Consider the following 11476-nt stretch of genomic DNA (forward strand, 5'->3'; position numbering starts at 1 on the left):
AGACCTGGCCGTTCATCTCTTCCTGGGTTCTTGTGTACATGTGACTGCACTGAGGCAATGTGAATGACCCTCTTTCCCCCCATCTCCAGAAATACCCGGCAGCAGGGTAGAAACCTTCCGGGGGATGGTGAAGCCAGAGGAGCGCGGTCTCCCCGGGCTCTCCTCCCAGGAGTCATGCCTCAGATGCGTGTTCACTTTCTGAGTTGAAGGAGATACTAAGCTCTTTCTTTAGTTTTTCTTTGGGCTCTAGTTTCTCCCCACAGACCAGAAAAATGTGGTTTATTCCTTGGATCCTCTTCTATTTTTGATATTTTCTTCTTTTTCTCCTTCTTTTTTGTGGCATTGCCCCTGACTCTATTCACGTTCTTTAGCACTTTTTGTCATTTTTATTCTCCTTCTTGGTGGGAAAGTATTCTGATGTATATAAGCTGCTTGCTCCTGTCTAGCTTTTTTGTTCTTGTTTGTTCACTAAGACTCTTTATTTTTGTATGCCTTTCCCCTCTGGTGTTTTTATTCCTTTGAAGATCTTTGCTTTTATTTTCCATTAATTGTTCATATTGATTACATTTTATACAGAATTTTACTTTGTTTCCTTGTAAAATATTTAATTACTTTTATTTTAAAAGATCCTTAAATACCTAGTTTTAAAAATAATTACTCTTAATAAGGGTTTTTGTTTTTCTATTTTGTTTTGCCCTTTGTCCCAAGAATATCCCATTTGGAATCATGTGTTGAATTTATCTGCTGTGTCTTTGTAATTTCTTCCATCTGGACATTCAATTCCTCAGGTTTTCCTTGACCTTTCATGACCTTGACACTTTTGAGGATTATAGGCCAGTTATTTTGTAGTGGTCTACTGTTGTGGGTTTATTTGATTCCTCCTGATTTGATTCGGGTTATGAGTTTTTGGCAGAAATATTACAGTAGTGGTCTGGGTCTCATTGCACCCTATGAAGGGAAGCTCAGTTTCCATTTGTTCCATTGCTGAAGGGGCTTCTCCAATCACTTCAGTTGAGGTCCACTAGGCTTCTCCGCTACCGTGTTTTCCTTTTCCCGTTGTAACTAGAAAGTATTTTATGTAACTAAGAAATACTTTGAAACTATTTAGATGTACCATTCCTCATCAGACATTCAATTTACTCATTTCTTTATATTAATTTAGACCAGGAGTCAATAAACTCTGTGTTTAAAGGGCCAGATAATAAATATTTTAGGCTGTGCAGGAACAAGAGGCAAAATTGAGGATATTATATAGGTACTTTTTAAAATAAATAATTAACTAATTAATCATTTCTGAGAAAGAGAGCATGAGCAGGGGGAGGCGCAGAGAAAGAGGGAGAGAGAGAGAGAGAGAGAGAATCTCAAGCAGGGTCCACGCTCAGCACAGAGCCCAACATGGGGCTCGATCTCAGGACCCAGAGATCATGACCTGAGCTGAAATCAAGAGTCGGACGCTCAACTGACTGAGCCTCCCAGGTGCACCTTATGTAGGTAGTGTTGTAACAAGAGGGGAAAAAATTTTCCACAGATTTTCACTGATGAAATTAAAAATATAATTATTGAATAAATTTTTTTTTTGTAATTCAGGTCTCCTAATGAGAATGGAATTCTATTTTTGGTTGGGGGGAGATTAGACTGAATTGGGGCTCAAAGTTAGGGTTCCCTATTACCAAACTGACTGCAGGCGTCCCCCGGAAAAACACTCTTGTGGGCCCGACAAAAGCGGACAGCGGGCTGGATTTGGCCCACAGGCCATAGTTTGCTGACTCCCGGATTTGCCTTTTACTCAACGGGTTACAATCTGCTACTAACATGTACCTGGATGTTCGGGTTATCTGGGATTCGACTGTACAAGCCCCTTCAAGCTCACTTCTGTGCCCCTTTGCCTCGATCATTCTTTGAGCCCTTCCTTGCCTTTGGCACGAGATGTTCCAGGCTCATTTTGTACTTTCTCTGCTCCAGCCTTGAAAGCAGGCTTGTCTTCCAAGAGCCCTAGTGTCTTTCAGTGGAGAGTGACAATCAGAAGCTGGGATCTGGGAGCCACATGTGCTCGGAGCTACGGGGGTGTTCCTCTTCCCAGGCCCTCTCAGTGGACGGAGCTAGAACATGTGTGTGTGCTTACAGTGCCCTTGATTGGAATCGAATACTGCGGGATAGTTTCCACTTTTCTCCCTTCCCATATTTGCAACTCCTTTTTCCAACAGAGAGAACTCTGGCTCTCACTATCATTAAAAGACTATCTCATTTGGTCAATTACCCCTGTAGCCAATTTCCCATCCCCGTTGCCAACACTGCCCCTTACTGACACCCTCTTCACGCTGTTCGGGCTCTGATGCCCTTCTCTCGGCCACCCTTGTGTGTGGACATCTGGTCACCACGCATGGACTCTGACTCCCCATGCAAGCTGCTCTTTTATGTGGAAACTCTCCTTGCCCTGTTTGGCCTGACACCTCATGATAGACACCACCATGATTACGTTCTTCATACCCCTGGCCCTGGACTCCAACACCTTCTGTCCCCCCCACCCCAGACTGTCCCCACATGTATACCCTGCTTACCCTGCTTGGGTGCTGACCCCACACCAGTGTTCCTCTTGCCCATGTGGACACCCTGCTCTCCAACACCCCACGCCAGTCCTCTCCCACTACATGGATGCCCTCCTTACCCTGTTTGGGCTCAGACACCCCGTGCTGGGCCTTCACCTAGCACAGATGAATGCCTTCCTCACTGGGTTCAGGCTCCAACACCCCATGCTAGGCCACCCCTCTCCATGGATGCCTACCTTGCTCTTCTTTACCTAAAAGCTTCAGGACTGAATTGTGCAGGAAGGGGAAGGAGTAAGGTTGCTTTCAAAACTCTTTACAAAGTTACTCAGACTCATTTTAAGATACAGTAACAGCTAATGCTCATGGTGCTTACTAAGGGCTGGGCATTGTTCTAAACACTGTGCGTGGAACCCAGGTAATCCTCAGAGTTTCTATAGGAGGTTGTATAATTACAATCTCTAGCTCACAGAGGAGGCAATTGAGGCACAGAAAGGTTTTGTCACTTGTCCGAGGTCACACAGCTCACAAGCGATGGAACCAGGATTTGGACAAATCAGTTTCTAGAGTCTGTGCTGTTACCCACCAGGCTGTATCGTATTCACACTGCAAACAAAACGCAACACATACGGCTAAGCTTCACAGGGAGGAAAATCATTGCGAAAATAAATATCTTGTCTTTTTATGCAATTGTGCGAGTTTCTTTAGAATATGTACGTAGCGGTGGAACAAACTATGAGTTATGTGCTCCTTCAACTCTGCCAAAGTATTTTTCCAGGATGGTTTTACCAGTTTACATCCCAACTAGGAGAATACAAGTTCATATTTTTTATTTCCTTGGCAACGTCCAGTGTTGTCAGACTTTTAAATTTTTCCAGTCTGATGGGTGTGAATATCCTTATTAATTTTCTAATTGACATTCCTTGGTTACTAGTGAAGTTAGGAATATTTTCACAAACATACAGAATTTGGGGTTTTCTCTCTGGTGAATTATCTGTTCATACCATTTGTCTATTGGGTTTATAATTTTCTTACTGATCCGAGGGCATTTTAAAAAAATATAATATGGGTACAAATCTTCTGTTCCGTTATATATGCTGTAAATAATTTCTCCTATTGTGTGGCTTGTTTTTATTTAATAGATGTGGTACTTATACAGAAGATTATAATTTTCAGGCAATCAAATTGATTATTCCTTTATGGTTTCCATTTTCCACTCTTCCTATTGTTTCCAAAGTCTTCTCTATACAAAAGGCATAAAGATATATATCTACATTTTCTTTTTGAAATTTTTAAAGTTTTGCCCTTGAATCATCTAGGTGTCTACTCCACCTGAAATTTATTTTTGTGACCGCTTATGAAGTGACTATCTAATTTTATTTTTTCCATATGGACACCAGTTGTCTCCGCGTCATTTATTTAGAAGTCCATCTTGTCCCTGTTGATTTAGAATGCTATCTCTGTGGTTCGTCAAGCTCCCACACGTGTGGGTCTCTTTCTGCGTTCTCTAATCTGTTCCGCTGGACTGTTTTTCTCTCCCAATACGAACACCACACTGTCCTAATTATGGTAGTTTTTTTTTTTTTAAACAAATCCTCGTATCTATTAGGGCAAGAGTCTCCTCCTGTCATGGCGGGACTTGGCTCTTTGCCTTTCCATCTTAATTTTACAATTGGCTTGTCAAGTTTTGTGTTTGTTAGCTTTCGCCACCTCACTGAGGTGCAGCCGACGTACAAAAACCGCACCCTGTTAACATGTACAATTTGGTGAGTTTCAAAATATGTATATATGCATAGAGTCCTCGGCACAATCCAGCAATTTTCTTGTGGCAGACAGACTCTGAGATGGCCCTCGATTGTCCCTTCCCCCTGCTAGTCATGCCCCCATGTACCCCTGCTATGGTCTGAATGTACCCCCAAATTCACATGTTGAAATCCTGATGCCCAAAGTGGCGGCGTTAGGAGGTGGGACTTTGAAGGTGTGATTAGATGATGAAGACTTCACCATTCCACCGAAACAGTTCTTGCCAGGGGCCCCAGTGTCCTTTATGCTGTCAGACCCCACAGCCATTCCTCATCTTATGTAGCTCCTCACAGATGGACGTAACTGATCATGCCCTCCTTCTGGAAACCTTCTTTTCCCTTGGCCTCCGGGAAGTCCCTCTCATCACTCTCTTCCTACCTCTCTAGAAGCTCCTTCTCCATCACTTTTCCTCATTCCTCTTTCTGACCTCTTCTCTATCTATTCTTACTGCCTTAGATGACATACCAAGTCCATGGCTCTAAATATCATTTCTACATTGATGACTTCCAAATCTACCTTCCCATCTCTAACCCCTGTCCTGCATCTGACACCTCTTTTCAACGACTTACTTATACATCTCCACTGGATGTGCAATGGGTGTAATAAACTTCAGTCTCAAACTAAACTTGGTCTTCCCTCTCAAATCTGGGTTCCCTGTGGTCTTCTCCCTCTCCATAAATGGCATCTCCCCCCTGCCTGCCAATCAATCATGTCAAAAATTTTGTAGTCTTTCCTTCTGTTCCATTTCTCATGCACCCATCAGCAAATCCTGTCAGCTGTATCTTCAAGTCTAACCATTTATCACCATCTCTACCAGTACACTCCTGTCTGAGCCACCAACGAATTCTCCAACAGCTTTTAGCCCACACAGAACGGACTCGAAAGTCTTTGCCATGGTCACGAGGCCATCCATGATCAGTCACTCCTGCCGAGTCTTCGGTCTCATCTCCTACTCCCCTACCCCTCTCTGATTCTACCCCCCTGGACCCTTTGTACACTCCCTCTCCATTCATTTGCACCACTGCTTCTTCTTTCTGGCACACCCTTCCCCCAGCTAGCCCCGTGATTTCCTCCCTCTCTTCCTCTGAGTCACCTTATAAATGTCAACTTATAAAAGAGAGTCTATCACCTTTCTCGTTCTATTCATTGTTCTATTTAAACATTTACAACCACTTACCATGTTATTGATTCATTACTTCATCCCCACCTCCCACCCCCACTAGAATGTGCCGTGGCAGCATGACTGAGAACTCCTGCCATGGGTTATATAATAACGTTATTTTTAAAAGAAAAAAAGAGGAGCAGAAGAGAGTGACCCGTAGAATCCGATGCATTACAAATGTCCAAACTAGTAAGTACTGACAAATGTCTATCGGAGTGGGCAACTGAGAGGGCCAGCAACCCAGAGTGCAGCTTCTCAGGTTGCTGGGCGGACATGCCAGGTTGCCGTGGCTTGAGTACATCCTCTCCCACACAGTCTCCTGGTTCTTCCCTCGAGAAACTCTTTGTCTCCCTTCCCACCTTTCAATCCTTATGATCACACAGTCATACCTATGTGCTAACCATTCCCTGTGGGGCATTGTCAGTCTTTGTTCTGTAGCAGGGCACAGTCTGGTGGAGGAGGGCTCAGCTCAAGGAGCTCCCAGTCAGATGGGGGGGGGTGTGTCGAAATAATGATTATTTAAAAACAACAAAATAAAAAAGCAAAGCAGGAATACACCTACTGTCAAAAAAGTGCATGCAAAAGCCATGCGAGGGAGAAGGGGCAGATCAGGGAAGGAAGGAGGCAGGGACACCCTCTCTGCCTCAGGAGCCCTGGGGCCGAGTAGGATGTGACATCCATAATTCATAGCCAATCAATCCTGCAAGGCCTGGTGCTCTGACTGACCCCTTCGGAAACCCGTCTTTTCTCTGACAGAGAGCCTATCTCCTTGGAGGCCTAGGGCAGGGAAGTTTCCCTCCGAGATGTACTCGGGCGCCCTGCGGCCAGGATGACGGATGAGCGGGCAAGGGCTGTTCGAGGCAGCCTGAGCAGAGAGAGAAATAGGGCAGCAAACACAGCTCGGTGTGGAGAGTGCTGAGGGCTGAAGGGCAGAACCGGCAGGACACCAAGCACGTAAGAGACGGCTCAACAAGGAGGAGGATGCATGAAGAAAGCAGAGAAGGGCTGTCAGCGAAAGATGGAGAAAACAAGAAGCCAAGAGAGAAGACAGCTTCACCGTAAGCAAGGAGGTCACCAAGAGTGATGGCTGAAGGCTCCAGAGACTTCCCTGCTGAAACGCCTGGGGACACCTCCTTTGGATTTGGTCAGTAGGGGGGGTCCCTGGAGGAGTTGGGGAGGGCAGGAAAGGAGGAGGCAGAAACCAAGTTTCAGGGGGCTGGGCCGCCAATGGACAAGTGAGGAAGGGGATCGGAGGTTGGGGGATTGCCAGATTTAGCAGAGGAAAATAGAGAATGCCCTGTCACACCTGAATTCATTAGAAATTTTAGATCAACAATATTTATTTATTTATTTATTGAGAGAGAGTGTACAAGAGCGGGAGGGGGGAGGGGCAGAGGGAGACAGAGGATCCAAAGCAGGCTCCATGCTCAGCGGGAAGCCCAACTTGGGGCTCAGTCCCACCACCCTGAGATCATGACTTGAGCCGAAGTCAAGAGTCAGATGCTTAACCGACTGAGCCACCCAGGTGCCCTTGATAAACAATTTTTAAATGAGTCTGTCCCGTGTATTCATTGTGTGTCTGCAATTCAAATTTAACTTGGTGTCCTGTATTTTATGTGGCAAAATCCTAACAGAATAGTGTGTGGACTTCTCTCCTCCAGCGACACAGCTGGGAAGAAAAGAGGAGCGCTCAGGGCCATCACCCAGGTCGGTGGAAAGTCGTGTCTAGGATGGACCATCCGAGCATGTAGGGCAGACACCAAAGCTGTCACTGGCGTGTAGGGTGAAGGGAAAAGCCGATAGTGGCAGAGGCTAAGGCAGGGTGGGGGAGTAACTGATTATTCCAGCTCTGGGCCTCCAGCCAGACCAGAAATCCTTTCCTTGGACCCGCCCATCAAAAGCAGACAGTCCCTCCCCGGCCCTCCTTCCCGCAAAAAGCTCAGAAAGACAAATTGCCCGTTTTAATTTGCCAGTCGGTTGCTGCCACTTTGACACTGTGGGATTGTGGATTTAATAAGACCTCTCGCCAGTAAATTTTCTTTCTTTTGTTCTTTTTCTTGGTGTTCTAATGGACCACCATAGCTGCAAGCATTTTTCTAAATAGAGCAATTCACTTTGCCAACGTCAACATTTCTACAAACCCCATTGCCAGAGAGAACCAGCTTTAACAGCTAGATTCCTTGACCAGTTCACGCCCTCAGCCTGGGTCTTTCAAAGCGAATGAGTCAGATCAAGCCCCTCTTGCCTCTTTCTGTATTTCGATCTCCCTGTGAGCGGTGAAGCTGACAAAGCTCATTTGACGATGAAAGAGCGCTATCACTGGGGTCACCGCACGACAGTCAACAACTGTTTCTCTTCCTCGTTACACCCGGTTCCAGCTCACATCTGGTTTGAAAACTGGAACGCAGATGTCCTATTCCTCTATTCCTTAGATCTTTGCCAGACTGGTAGCCTTCATCGGTCTGCTGTGGCTGTGTCTGCGTGATAGACAGAAACAAGAAGATCCCCTCCACTTTCCAATACCCGAAATCTGTTTTGTTTTAGTTTCTTGGTGGCAGAGTCCAAGCCACCACGTCTAACGCTTGGCAGGGTTAGAAGCATGTAGACCCCACAGCAGGAGCAGCTCTGTGGCTTCTGCCGCCCCTCCTGAGAATGTCTCTGGCTGTGTGCGGACGCTAGAAAATGTCTTCCCTCCTTCCTAGGGGACTGCAAAACTTCGAGTAAGAAAAAAAAAAATGACAACAGAAGGCTGACAAACTCCCTTTCTCCCAAATTGCTTGTTCTGTACTAGCTTCAAAACAAGTGTTGGCTCGGTCAGTTAAGCGTCTGCCTTGGCCTCAGGTCATGATCTCTGGGTCCTGGGATTGAGCCCTGTGTCCGGCTCCCTGCTCAGTGGGGGAGTCTGCCCTTGCCCTTCCGCCCTACAGCTTCCCCCCATGCTCTCTCTCTCTCCAATAAATAAAATCTTTGAAAAAATAAGTAAAAATTTGAAAAACCCACAAGTGTTTGCCAACCGTCTTTTTTTCCCTAAGATTTTATTTATTTATTTATTTAACAGAGAGAGAGAGAGAGAGAGAGAGAGCAAGAGAGCACAAGCAGGGGGAGCGGCAGGCAGAAGGAGAGGGAGACGTAGGCTCCCCACTGAGCAGGGAGCCTGATGCGGGACTCGATCCCGGGACCTGAGATTATGACCTGAGCCAAAGGCAGATGCTTCACCGACGGAGCCACCCAGCCGCCCCATTTGCCAGCTTTCTTTTCAAGAAAGCACCCACGGACTGCCCCCAGTATTGCTGGTTCTGCTTCTGGCTTTGACAGAATCCATGTAAGTGGAGAACAGTTGGTTTAAACAGATAGTCTCAAGACGATCTGTATATAATATTGCCTTTTGCTTCCTGTCTCGTAGCGCTCGGGCTAGGGCGAGGTCTTCCGTGGTACATGGTATCCAGGACCTGGTGCAGGGAGGTTATGTTTGGGGCCTGACCTCAAATAAAATATTTCCACTCAGTTAAAGAGTAATTTAACACCCTTTCTGTGGCGTCTATCCCTAAGAGGCGGACAAGTGCAGAGGAGCGGGAGCTAAAGTTGAGGCCAGGACAGGAAACTTTCTTTATAGATGAAAATATCGGCTGAGCCTCAAGCAGGCGTGTTATGACGGGCCCTCTGGGTGACTGCCCTCCGCTAGGTGAGCCAGGGCGCCGGGGTGGCGTGGCCCAATATCGGGGGAAGGGAGCATGTGGCCTCAATCACTTCCTCTGGAGACTGAAGACCTTAGACTATTTAACCCAGAAAGGACTTTGAGTTCCTATAGTCCAGAAACTCCCAGACTTTTATTTCCATGGCCTGTCAAACTCGGGGTGGGGGGCGGGGACATAACATAAAATAATAGACTGTTAGTTATCATATCGTCAGCTGAGCAAATAAAACTCATCTCCTGTCATTTCAGAAAAGGACACTTTAACATAGACAATATGAAAGGCTTTCTCTCACTCTTAACATAAAGAATATACCCCAGTCCCTTCCCAGGAAGTCAGTGTTACACTCACACCAGCATTACACAGATGTTTTAAAATACTTGTGCGCACGCATGTGTACCCCTGTGCACACACACTTCTCCTCCTCCTCCTCAGCTTCTCCTTAGCTCGCAGGCAGCCATAGTGGAGCGATTTGTACCTGGACTCTGGGCCCCAATACCCGAGTTCAAATCCAGGCTCCGCCCCTTGTGATCTGAAGAACCTCAGGTAGGTTACTTAACTTCTCTGAGCCCTGGTTTTACCATCTGTGAAGCGAAGGTCATAACCGTAGGACACACTTTCCCTCCGTCATTGTGAGGATTCAATCAGTTCATACGTGAAGAACGCTTAGCACGCAGGAACCAGCCAGTGAGTGACAACCATTGTTACAGTGCAGGGACTGGTGACGCCTTCATAAGCGCGTCCCTGGGAGCCACCGATGGAGCCAACTTTTCTCTTCCAGGGAGGGTAGAACTGAAGTCTGGAGCAGGCACGGCGTGTCCAGCTAAGGTCTGTGAGTGAGCAGGACGGGAAGAGAACCCAGGTCTTCTAGCCACGTCTGATAGACCTCTGAGCTTGCGCAGGAACCGTGAACGTGGCCAGTGGCTGGGGGTGGGGCAGGAAGCCGTGGGCAAGTGTGCGGGTCTCGGGGGGTGGGGGTGGGGACAGCATGCTGAGCTGTAGCAGGGCATAATGACCAGGTTGGGGGCCGCCAGCAAATGTGGCCACCGCGGCTCTCCTTTCTCTGTCTTTCAACCTGGGAGAAGATGAGAATGAGTAGGTTACAGCTTGGGGATGGGGGGGTATGGGCACGGGAGTCCCCATGTGGGAAGGCAGTGGGGGAGTAGCCACACACTCTGCACCCCTTCCTCCTGTCTTCAGTCCAGCCATGGGACGCCCACCGAGTCCCCGTCCTGCTTGCTCTCTGCCTGGGGGCTGGGCCACCCGTGGGGTTAGAGTCTGTTGGGTGGAGGCCGTGTCCTCCCCATGGCCAGTCTGTGGAGGGGCCAAGGCTGGAATAGCCAATGCCCCAACCCTCTGACGCGTTTCTTTTGCTGCCGTGGCCTGGGGGCTGCTCCCCACTTCCAAGCAGACATGGCTGGGGCGAAGGCCGCGGCATCAGGTGGGATCGCACTCTGCGGCCGCCAACAGACCCACGTTTCTGTGGCGGCTTGTTGAGGTCACAGAGCAGAACTCAAGGTTCTTCCAAGCAGGTTCCTCCACCCCGTCTGCCCCACCGCCCTGCACACGTGACTTCTAGCTTCACCCCTGCTTGCTGATCACGTGCTCCCGGCGGGAAGAAGAAAAAGAAAATGTCCCCCAAAGGGAGGAGGGATGGTCTCTATAAGGAAATCCAAACTTTCCCACAAACCCTCCAGCAGCTTCTGCAGACGCCACGTCAGTCACAGCCTTGTCACATGGCTGCTCCTAGCTGCAAGGGAGGCTGGGAGATGTCCTCTGGTGTCTGGGCAACGAACTGTGGTTCCTTGATAAGGAAGAAGAGAATGGATATTGGGTAGAAACCGTCGTCTGCCAAAAAGATGTAACTGGAATAGACTTGAGCCTTTTTGCTTCCCCTCCGCTCCAAAGCCTCGTTCGCAGGTCCCATGTGACGGGACCCCTGGCCCGGCTCCAGAAGCCTGAAGGGCAGTTCGGGTCTTTACTGAATCGCCCACACACGTGGGTCGTGGATCGCAGCACACATCACCCCGCCAACCTTTTTTACGAGTCTCTTTATACTTTCCTCTGCCTCCTTTCAGCAGCTGCCCTGATCTCCCTCTCGCTTCTTGCAAAACAAAACACACCAAGCCCAGCCTGGCCTCCCCCCTCCAACCTCCTCTTGCGCGCTTCCCGGTTTCCCCCATGCGTCTGTGTGCCCTTCCTGTGGAAATGCACTCGGGCTCTGGGCTTTTCCACGTCCGGGACTCCATGTCTCTCCCCTCAAAGCACCAGCAAGG

Source organism: Ursus arctos, unplaced genomic scaffold (assembly GCF_023065955.2).
Source record: "Ursus arctos isolate Adak ecotype North America unplaced genomic scaffold, UrsArc2.0 scaffold_2, whole genome shotgun sequence".
Taxonomy (NCBI): domain Eukaryota; kingdom Metazoa; phylum Chordata; class Mammalia; order Carnivora; family Ursidae; genus Ursus; species Ursus arctos.